Raw genomic sequence first — 10,242 nt, forward strand, 5'->3', positions numbered from 1 at the left:
GGAAGCAGCAGCAGCTTTTAGAAGGGGTTGGATGAAAATCTGAGGGTGTAAACCACTGCAGAAATCTGTGAGAAAGGGGCTCTCACACCCCCCCCCCCCCCCCCCCCCCCAAAATGGACCCAGGCTGGATGGCTGTGGCTGCTGTGTGGCAGGGCTGGCTGGGGGAGGAGTAAGGGCACTGCCTTGTGGCTCCTGTGCAGAGCCCATCCAGGGATGAGTCCCTTGGCCTCGCTTCTGGCCTTGGGTAGATCACAAGGATGAGGTTTGTTTCTCCTATCATGAGAGCTTCAGATTTTGAACCTGATCTGAAACCTGCTGGCAGACCCTGGAGTCCAAAAAGCAGGACCTGGGCTGCTGTGCCCATAGCAGGAGGCAGATGTTTGCTAGGAGGGAGAGGTTCTCTTGCAGATCCACTTCGACACCTTTGTGCTATTGCAGACAGAAACCAGTTGTGGTGTCCACTGCAGGCTTCTCTGCACAACACTCTGCAGGGTGCCCAGGCAGCCAAGAGGGTCAATGGCATCCTGGCCTGCCTCAGGAACAGTGTGGCCAGCAGGAGCAGGGAGGTCATTCTGCCCCTATACCTGCACTGGTTAGGCCACACCTCAAGTACTGTGTCCAGTTCTGGGCCCCTCAGTTTAGGAAGGAGGTTGACTTGCTGGAAGGTGTCCAGAGAAGGGCAACGAAGTTGGTGAGGGGTTTGGAGCACAGCCCTGTGAGGAAAGACTGAGGGAGCTGGGATTGCTCAGCCTGGAGAAGAGGAGACTCAGGGGAGACCTTCTTGCTGTCTACAACTACCTGAAGGGAGGTTGTAGCCAGGCAGAGGTTGGTCTCTTCTCCCAGGCAGCCAGTACCAGAACAAGAGGACACAGTCTCAGGCTGCGCCAGGGGAGGTTTAGGCTGGGTGTTAGGAAGAAGTTCTACACAGAGAGAGTGATTGCCCATTGGAATGGGCTGCCTGGGGAGGTGGTGGAGTCACCATCACTGGAGGTGTTCAGGAGGAGACTTGATGGGGTGCTTGGTGCCATGGGTTAGTTGTTTAGGTGGGTTGGATTGGTTGATGGGTTGGACGCGATGATCTTGAAGGTCTCTTCCAACCTGGTTTGGTTTATTCTAAATGGTTTATTCTGCTGTGTACTGGTTGGGTTTCATGTACAGCAATGGGATCCTGGGGGTCCCAGCTTGGGTTTCTTTGGAGTTATCACAGTATCACAGTATCACTTAGGTTGGAAAGGACCTCGAGGATCATCGAGTCCAACCTGACACCGCAGACCCCATGACTAGACCATGGCACCAAGTGCCACGTCCAATCTCCCCTTGAACGCCTCCAGGGTCGATGACTCAACCACCTCCCTGGGCAACCCATTCCAATGCCGAATGACTCGCTCGGTGAAGAACTTCCTCCTCACCTCGAGTCTGAACCTCCCCTGGCGCAGCCTGAGACTGTGTCCCCTTGTTCTGGTGCTGGTTGCCTGGGAGAAGAGGCCAACTCCCTCCTGGCTACAACCACCCTTCAGGTAGTTGTAGAGGGCAATAAGGTCACCCCTGAGCCTCCTCTTCTCCAGGCTAAACAATCCCAGCTCCCTCAGCCTCTCCTCATAGGGCTTGTGTTCAAGGCCTCTCACCAGCCTTGTTGCCCTTCTCTGGACACGCTCAAGTGTCTCAATGTCCTTCTTAAACTGAGGAGCCCAGAACTGGACACAGTACTCAAGGTGCGGCCTAACCAGAGCAGAGTACAGGGGCACTATGACCTCCCTGCTCCTGCTGGCCACACTATTCCTAATGCAGGCCAGAATGCTATTGGCCCTCCTGGCCACCTGAGCACACTGCTGGCTCATATTCAGGTGGCTGTCGATCAGCACACCCAGGTCCCTCTCTGTCTGGGAGCTCTCCAGCCACTCCGACCCCAGCCTATAGCTCTGCATGGGATTGCCATAGCCAAAGTGCAGCACTCGGCACTTGGACTTGTTGAAAGCCATCCCATTGGACTCTGCCCATCTTTCCAGTCGGTCGAGGTCCCTCTGCAGAGCCTTTCTACCCTCTAATTGACTAACATCTGCCCCTAACTTTGTGTCATCTGCAAACTTGCTGATGACTGACTCTACCCCTTCATCCAGATCATCAACGAATATGTTGAAGAGGACAGGGCCCAGCACTGATCCCTGGGGGACACCACTGGTGACTGGCCTCCAGCTGGATGCGGCACCGTTCACGACCACTCTCTGGGCCCGGCCCTCCAGCCAGTTCCTAACCCAGCACAGAGTGTAGTGGTCCAATCCACAGGCTGACAGCTTAGTCAGCAGTTTGCTGTGGGGGACGGTGTCAAAGGCCTTGCTGAAGTCTAGGTAGACCACATCCACAGGCCTCCCCACATCCACCAGGCGGGTCACCTGATCATAGAAAGAGATCAGGTTGGAGAGGCAGGATCTGCCCTTCCTGAATCCATGTTGGCTGGACCTGAGCCCTTGGCCATCCTTCAGGTGCGCAGTTATTGCTGCCAGGATAATCTGCTCCATCACTTTCCCTGGCACTGAGGTCAGGCTGACTGGCCTGTAGTTTCCAGGTTCCTCCATCCGACCCTTCTTGTGGATGGGGACCACGTTGGCCAGTTTCCAGTCATCTGGGACCTCACCAGTGAGCCAGGACTGGAGGAAAATGATGGAGAGTGGCCTAGCTAGCACATCCGCCAGCTCTCTCAGCACCCTAGGATGGATCCCATCTGGTCCCATGGACTTGTGGATATCCAAGTGGCTCAGCAGGTCCCGAACTAACTCCTCATGGATTTCCAGGGTATTACTCTGATCCCCGACCCCAACGCCCAGCTCCGGAGACCACTCGTCCTGAACTCCTGCCTTGCTGTTAAACATTGAGGTAAAGAAGGTGTTCAGGACCTCAGCTTTATCCTCATCCTCAGTAACTGTGTTCCCCTCCAGGTCCACTAGGGAGTTCAGGTTCTTCCTGCCCTTCTTCTTATTGTTAATATATTTATAAAAATGCTTTTTATTATCTTTGACTGAGGTGGCCAGCTTCAGTTCCAGCTGGGCCTTAGCCTCCCTAATTTTATTCCTACATAATCTAACAGCTTCCTTGAACATACCTCGAGAAGCCTTCCCCTCCTTCCAAAGGTGATACAGCCTCCTCTTCCCCCTTAAATCCTCCAGGAGCTGCTTGCTCATCCAGGCTGGTCGCCTTCCCCGCCGGCTTGCCTTCCGGCACATGGGAACACATGGGAGTTAGGGAGTCCAAAGAGTGTTCACAGGCCACAGAGAAACTGCAGGAGTGATCCAGTGCTCAGGAGATTTGATTTGATTAAATTGTCCAAATAATCTGCTTGGCACTCTCCACAAGCACTTGGCTTCTTCCTGGCTTCTTTCCTCCCCTGCCAATCCATAATGTAAAGTGTTCTGCAGGAGGAGAGGATGTTCCAGTTCACCTCATCTCATTGATGTTCTCATTTATAGCTGCAGAGAGCAAGGCATCTCCACAGAAAGGGTCCCCAAACCCCCTTTCTTTCCAACAAAAAGAGGAATGAGGGGAGTGGTTCTCTGGGAGCTGTTTTTCATAGCTATAAAGAGAGTATGGAAATGTTTCCCTTCCTACATCTACATCCTTCCCACTAACGAAGGGATTTCCTTCTCTCTGTGCTGATTGGGAAGTTCTCTTCTGGAGGTTCTGCTTTTATGCCTCGGGAAAAGAAACCCCAGATTAGCAAATCAACAGGAAGGGATTAGCACAGCCCTGCTCCCTGGGCCCGAGATGAACCCTGGGGCTGGGCTCCTGCTGGCTTCAGGCAGGAGAGGAGAATGGCAAAGCTGTTGGCTTCTGACCACGGTCTGGAAGCAGTTAGTCTCTGACAATGTTCTGGAGCTCCCCACAGGCATCAGGATGTGATTTGGGGTGTCTGGAGAGCACCACACAGTGTGGGAGCTGCTGAGGGACAGGCAGAGGGCATCCTGCGTCCCCCACGGCTGGCACTGACCCTGCACTGCCCAGAGCCTGCTGGCATGGGGTACCCCAGGGAGCTGCCATCCCCATGTCCCCCCACCTTGTAGACTCCACTCCTCCATGGCATCTGAGCCCCTTGGATGCAAGGCTGGGGATAAATCCCTGAGTTGCAGGAGTCTGGGGGCACAGGAGCTGTGGGACCCCCTGGCTGAGATGTGTCTGCTGTGCACTCCTTCTGCCTGGGAAGCTCAGCTGGGACAGCTCCACCTAGGGCATTTAGGGCTGTCCAGGGTCAGTGTGCTTTTGGCAGCAAAGCCCTCTGTCCCTGCTGCTCTGGCCAAGCAGTGCCTCCAGTCCTCCCTCTGGTCCCTGCCAAGAGCAGATTCTGACCCTTGAGCTCCTGGGAGTCACACAGCAGCCTGGGCAGGACCTCATTCTCTTCTCCCATCCATTTCCTGGGGCAGAAACCAAATTCCTGCTCCACATTTGTGTGAAATTAGAATCATGCTCAACAGCTGAGCCCCAGGCCGGTGTCCAATGGTGGTCACAGCACCTGTGTTCCCATTCTCATCCCCAGCCACACTATGAGGACCACATTCACATCTCTCATCCCCATCCCCAGTCCTGTCACAAGGAGCAGGTCCCCATCAGCATCCCCAGCCACACTATGAGGACCAGGTGCCTGTCTCCATCCACACCTCCAGCTGCACTGTGTGGACCATGTCCCATCACTGCCCTTGTCCCCATCCCTGTCTGCAGCCACACAAGGACCAGGCTCCATCCCTACCTCTGGATGTTGTGGGAACCAAGTCCCTGTCCCTATCCCCATCCACACCATTAGGACCTGGTCCCCATCCTGATTCCTGTCCCCATGGGCTGGCAGGGCCAACAGGAACCCTCCAGCCTTGCCAAGCCCCACAAGGCTAGCAGGTTGAAGGTCCAGGTCTGGGAGCCATGCCCCATTTCCTCTGTTGGGCAGAGCCTGCCCTGTTTCTCTGAAGTATAAATCCCACAGCTCCCCCTGCCCTGTGCTGTGCTGCAGCCAGGAGGGGGCTGGGATCTGGGGGAGAGGGAGTGGTTAAAGTGGTTATTTATTGGCTGCTTCTGGCGTTGGAACAGGGTGAAGAGAGATTAAACAGGAGAGATTAATGTGGGAGAGCTGGAAATGGGGCTGAAAATAGCCCCTGGGCTCCTGCACAACCCCTGGGCTCTGCTGCTGACTGCAGGAACGTGGTGTGAAGACCCCTCCCAAGGAAGGGGTCAGCCATGGGGAGCAGGGCTGGGGAAGGGGCTGGAGGAGCTGTCTCATGGCTGTCACCAGCTCTGACCCAGCTGGTTGCCAGGCTGCCCGTGGAGCACTCACTGGGGCTGTCTCCTGGGCCCATGGCACTGACTTTACTGCTGTGCTTAGCTCAGCAGGCGCACGCAGCCGCGGCTTCCACCAGCCCAGCACACAGCTCCCCACCACACATTTCTGGGGGGACATTTCCCAGCCTTGTCAGAGCCACCAGCTCCTCCTGCTTTTCCAGCAAGGTCTATCCCAGCCCCTGCACACCTCAGCTGACACTGTCACCTGGCTGGCAGCAATGCATCCCAGTCAGAACAAGGGCTGTCTGCCTTTGACCCAGAGGACCTGGAAGAGCTTGGACAGCAGGAAGCCGTCACAAAGATTCACAGAGTCATAGAATGGTTTAGGTTGGAAGTGACCTTAAAGGTCATCCAGTTCCAACCCTTCTGCCGTGGCCAGGGACACCTTCCACTAGCCCAGGTTGCCCAAGCCCTCATCCTACCTGGCCTTAAACACCTCCAGGGAGAGGGCATCCACGATCTCCCTGGGCAACCTGTTCCAGTGTCTCACCAGCCTCGCTGTAAAGAATTTCTTCCTAATCTCCAGTCCAAATCTGCCCTCCTCAAGCTTCAGTCCTATCACTACAAGCCCTTGTAAAAAGTCTCTTCCTGGCCTTTTTGTAGCCCCTTCAGGCACAGGAAGGCTGCTATTAGGCCTCCCCAGAGCCTTCTCTTCTCCAGACTGAACAGCCCCAGCTCCCTCAGCCTGTCCCCACAGGGGAGGAGCTCCAGCCTGGGTCATTGTGCAGGAGCTGCCCGGGAGGGAATGGAAAATCAGGGATCTGGGAGGCGATGCCTGGGCAAGGTGGGGGAGCTTTCTCCACTGCTCTTGCAGCAGGGCTGGGTGCAGGCAGGGTCAGTGCCACCACTGGAGCCTGCAGCCTTCCCTGCTGGGGCATGAGCCCCATGCACGGCGTGGAGCCGAGGCAAATGGGGAAGGCTGGCACCCGGCTCCAAAACCAGCTCAACGAGAACCAACCTTCTGCTTCGGTAGGTGGATAATTGAGAAGTGCCAATTACATGTGGCAGGGGCACCCAAGGATTACTGGGTGCAGAAAGGCTCCTTTGTCTGGAGATGTTGCCCGTTGGTACTGCAGGCATTCCCCTCCCTCTGAGCTGTGCAAACAGCCCTGCCGTGCTCGCCCTGCCTCCTCAGCCCTGCCTCCTTAACTCTCCTGTGCTCGCCCTGCCTCCTCGGCTCTGCCTCCTTAACTCTCCTGTGCTCGCCCTGCCTCCTCAGCTCTGCCTCCTCAGCTCTGCCGTGCTCGCCCTGCCTCCTCAGCCCTGCCTCCTTAACTCTCTTGTGCTTGCCCTGCCTCCTCCGCTCTGCCTCCTCAGCTCTGCCGTGCTTGCCCTGCCTCCTCAGCTCTGCCGTGCTTGCCCTGCCTCCTCAGCCCTGCCTCCTCAGCTCTCCCCTGCTTGCCCTGCCTCCTCACTCTGCCGTGCTTGCCCTGCCTCCTCAGCCCTGCCTCCTTAACTCTCCCGTGCTTGCCCTGCCTCCTCAGCCCTGCCTCCTTAACTCTCCCGTGCTTGCCCTGCCTCCTCAGCTCTGCCTCCTCAGCTCTGCCTCCTCAGCTCTGCCTCCTCAGCTCTCCCGTGCTTGCCCTGCCTCCTCAGCCCTGCCTCCTCACTCCGCCGCTCGTGCCCTGCCTCCTCAGCTCTGCCGTGCTTGCCCTGCCTCCTCAGCTCTGCCGTGCTTGCCCTGCCTCCTCAGCTCTCCCCTGCTTGCCCTGCCTCCTCAGCTGGACGCACCGAGCTGCCTTTGCCTGCCTCTCGGTCCCAGCTCTACCGTGCCTTAACTGCTCCGTTGCCGGCTCCTCGCTGCTCTGCTGCTGCCACAACGGCTGCAGAGGGTCCAGAGAAGGGCAATGAAGCTGGTGAAGGGTCTGGAGAGCAGGTCTGGTGAGGAGCAGCTGAGGCACCTGGGGTCGTTCAGGAGAAAAGGAGGCTGAGGGGAGACCTTCTGGCTCTCTACAACTCCCTGAAAGGAGGTTAGAGCCAGGTGGGGGTTGGTCTTTTCTCCCAAGGAACAAGTGATGTGACAAGTGATAGAAGAGGAGGAAATGGCTTGAAATTGTACTGGGAGAGGTCTGGGTTGGACATGTTGACCAATTTCTTGGTGAGGCATTGGAACAGGGAGGTGGGACAGCCTCTTCTCACTTGTGCCCTGTGACAGGACAAGGGGCAATGGATACAAGCTCCAGCACAGGAGGCTCCACCTCAACATGAGGAAGAACTTCTTTACTGTAAGGGTCCCAGTCCCAGAGCACTGGAACAGGCTCCCCAGAGAGGTTGTGGAGTCTCCTTCTCTGGAGACTTTCAAGACCTGTCTGGATGTGTTCCTGTGTGACCTGTGCTAGATTCTATGGTCCTGCTCTGGCAGGGGGGTTGGGCTCCATGATCTCAAGAGGTCTCTTCCAACCCCTAACATCCTGTGCTCCTGTGGTAGAGTCACTGTCCCTGGTGGATATGGCACTTTGGGACATGGTTTAATGGCCATGGTGGTGATAGGTTAATGGTTGGACTCAATGGCCTCAGAGGTCTCTTCCAACTGAAGCAATTCTATGGTTCTGTGATTCTGGCCAACCCCAGCAGAGGAGGAAGGAAAATTCAGAGCTACAGTCCTGTGTCTCATGTGACACACAGAGTCAGGCATGCCTGGCCTGAGTCACCCACAGGAGCTCTCTGTGCCCACTTTTACTCACAGAAAGCATGGCTGGTTTGGCTGTAGGACCCACACAGGTTCTGCACAGACAGAGGCAGTTGGTGTTTATTGGCACTTGGGGGGTGCCCAAGGGGAGAATCTTTGGCATTTGGGGAAATGAGGACTTTAAATGTAGCCAGTCGTAGAAAACTCAGGAAATGCTGAGTGCCCTCTGCTCTGCCCTGGTGAGGCCACAGCTGCAGTCCTGGGTCCAGTTCTGGGCTCCCCAGTTCAAGAGAGACAGGGAACTACTGGAGAGAGCCCACGGGAGGCTCCAAAGATGCTGAGGGTCCTGGGGCATCTCTGTGAGGAGAAAAGTTGAGAGGCCTGGGGCTGTTGAGCCTGGAGAAGAGCAGCCTGAGAGGGGATCTGATCAATGGTCAGCAAGAGCCAAAGAACCTGTGGGGAGCAAGAAGATGAAGATGAGGCCAGACTCCTGTCAGTGATGCCCTCTTGTCAGGGGCAACAGGCACAAACTGGAAGCCAGGAGGTTCCATCTGAACAGAGGGAGAAAATTATTTGGTGTGAGGGTGCTGGAGCCCTGGAGCAAGCTGCCCAGAGAGGTTGTGGAGTCTCCTTCTCTGGAGAGATTCCAACCCCACCTGGCCATTGTGATCCTGAGCAAGCTGCTGTGTGTGCCCCTGCTTTAGCAGGAGGGGTTGGACTGAATGATTTCCAGAGGTCCCTTCCAGTTTAACCATGCTGGGATTCTGGTCTAAGCCAGGTTTGCATGGACTGAGTTGTTGCCCTCTGCTAGAGGCTCTGACACAGCTTGGGCACTGTGGTCAGAAATCATCTGAGCTGCAGTATATGACATATGGTCATGCTGGGGCTGCAGCATCAGCCATTAGTGCAGCTGAACGACCTGACAGGAGACTTACAGCCTTTTGTGGCATAAACTGTGCCTGACCTGTAAAACCTACCTGTGGGAGGGCTGTAGACCAGCTAATGCTCATCTGCAATCACCTCTGGTCCCCATCATGGCCACAGGGTAACAGCCCCGCAGCCCTTCGCCTGTGTGCTGTGTTTCAGTCCACCACTCCCATTTGGATCTTGATGGCTGGGCTGAGGCTCTGGCTCATGCTGTCTGGTGGCACCTCCCTGATACCCTGAGATTTCCCAGGTTTCTCAGGCCCTCTCAGCTTTCCAGTACAGATGCCCTCTGACACCACTCCCTGAGCAGCTGCAGAAGAGGTTAAGGCCCTCTGGACACCACAACTTTCCTGAAGCTAGAGGAGTGGTAACCACAGCATCACATTTCCACGTGGCAGAGTAACAGACCCCAGGGGGTTTGTGCCAGGGGTGTGGTGAGTGAAAGGTCCTGGTCTAAAATGAACTCTTCAGCCCTGGCTGGACCTGGTGGGCACTAGGAACAGTGGCTGGCATTCCTGAGCACCTTCTACTCCATCCAGCTAATGCCAAGTGTTGCCTTCCCTCTGACTGAGTTTAACCCCAACATCTGTGTTTGTGTTCTGCAGGGATCTTATAAGCAGCAAAAAGGCCACGTGAGAGCAGTGCCTGGAGGAAAGGTGGAAACCCTGGCAGCATGAGCCACATCTCTGCTCTTCCAGAGCATCCCAGCTGGGGATGGACCATGGATGGTGCCTCAGAGGAGACCACCACCCCAACCTCAGGTTTTTCTGCTACCTAAAACCAGATGGAGATTAACATCACCTTCAGAGAGAGAGAGAGGAAAGGAGCTCTGCTGGTCAGATGTGCAACTCAAGGATGAAATCCCCAAGTCAGGGTTCAGAAATGGGAGCCAAAGGCTCTGAGAGGTTCATCCATGGCTGAAACTGTGCCAGTGAATAACTCACAAGGTCTGCCCCCAAAATCATGAATCATTCCTGAAAGCTGTAAAAAGTTTCATAACCTTAATGACTTTGGATAAACTCTGAACATCCTGTTTGCTGCCGGCCTTTGTTCCAGGGCTTTGACTCACTCACCATGAGGGAGGTTCTCCCTGAAAGCATGGGGGCTTGAAGCTTGTCCTGGAGAAAAATGAGTAAAGGGAGATGCACTTTTGACCAAAATGTGTTGGCATTGATGCTTCTCCATCACCTGGCTGTGAGAAGAAGGAATGGCTGTGCTCCCTTATTTCCCAGGGCCCCAGTGCATAGAATCCCAGACTGATTTGGGTGGGAAGGGACCTTTAAAGCTCAGCCAGTCCAACCCCCCTGCAGTCAGCAAGGACATCTGCAACCAGAGCAGATTGCTCAGGGCACCAAACAACCTGACCTGGAATG

The 10,242-nt window shown here is 55.6% G+C and overlaps 1 protein-coding gene across 1 annotated transcript in view; it reads left to right on the forward strand.

Annotated features, from left to right (window-relative positions):
• The window catches only part of PWWP2B (PWWP domain containing 2B), a 58,505-nt gene extending 48,467 nt beyond the window's left edge, over positions 1 to 10,038 (forward strand). The window contains exon 3 of the mRNA XM_068140276.1: positions 9,475 to 10,038. The gene's annotated coding sequence lies outside the window, so the exon portion shown is untranslated. The remainder of the gene's footprint in view (positions 1 to 9,474) is intronic.
• Positions 10,039 to 10,242: the final 204 nt, after the last annotated feature.

Source organism: Melanerpes formicivorus, unplaced genomic scaffold, assembly GCF_026170545.1.
Source record: "Melanerpes formicivorus ecotype bairdi unplaced genomic scaffold, bMelFor1.0.p_v2 SCAF_6, whole genome shotgun sequence".
Taxonomy (NCBI): Eukaryota; Metazoa; Chordata; class Aves; order Piciformes; family Picidae; genus Melanerpes; species Melanerpes formicivorus.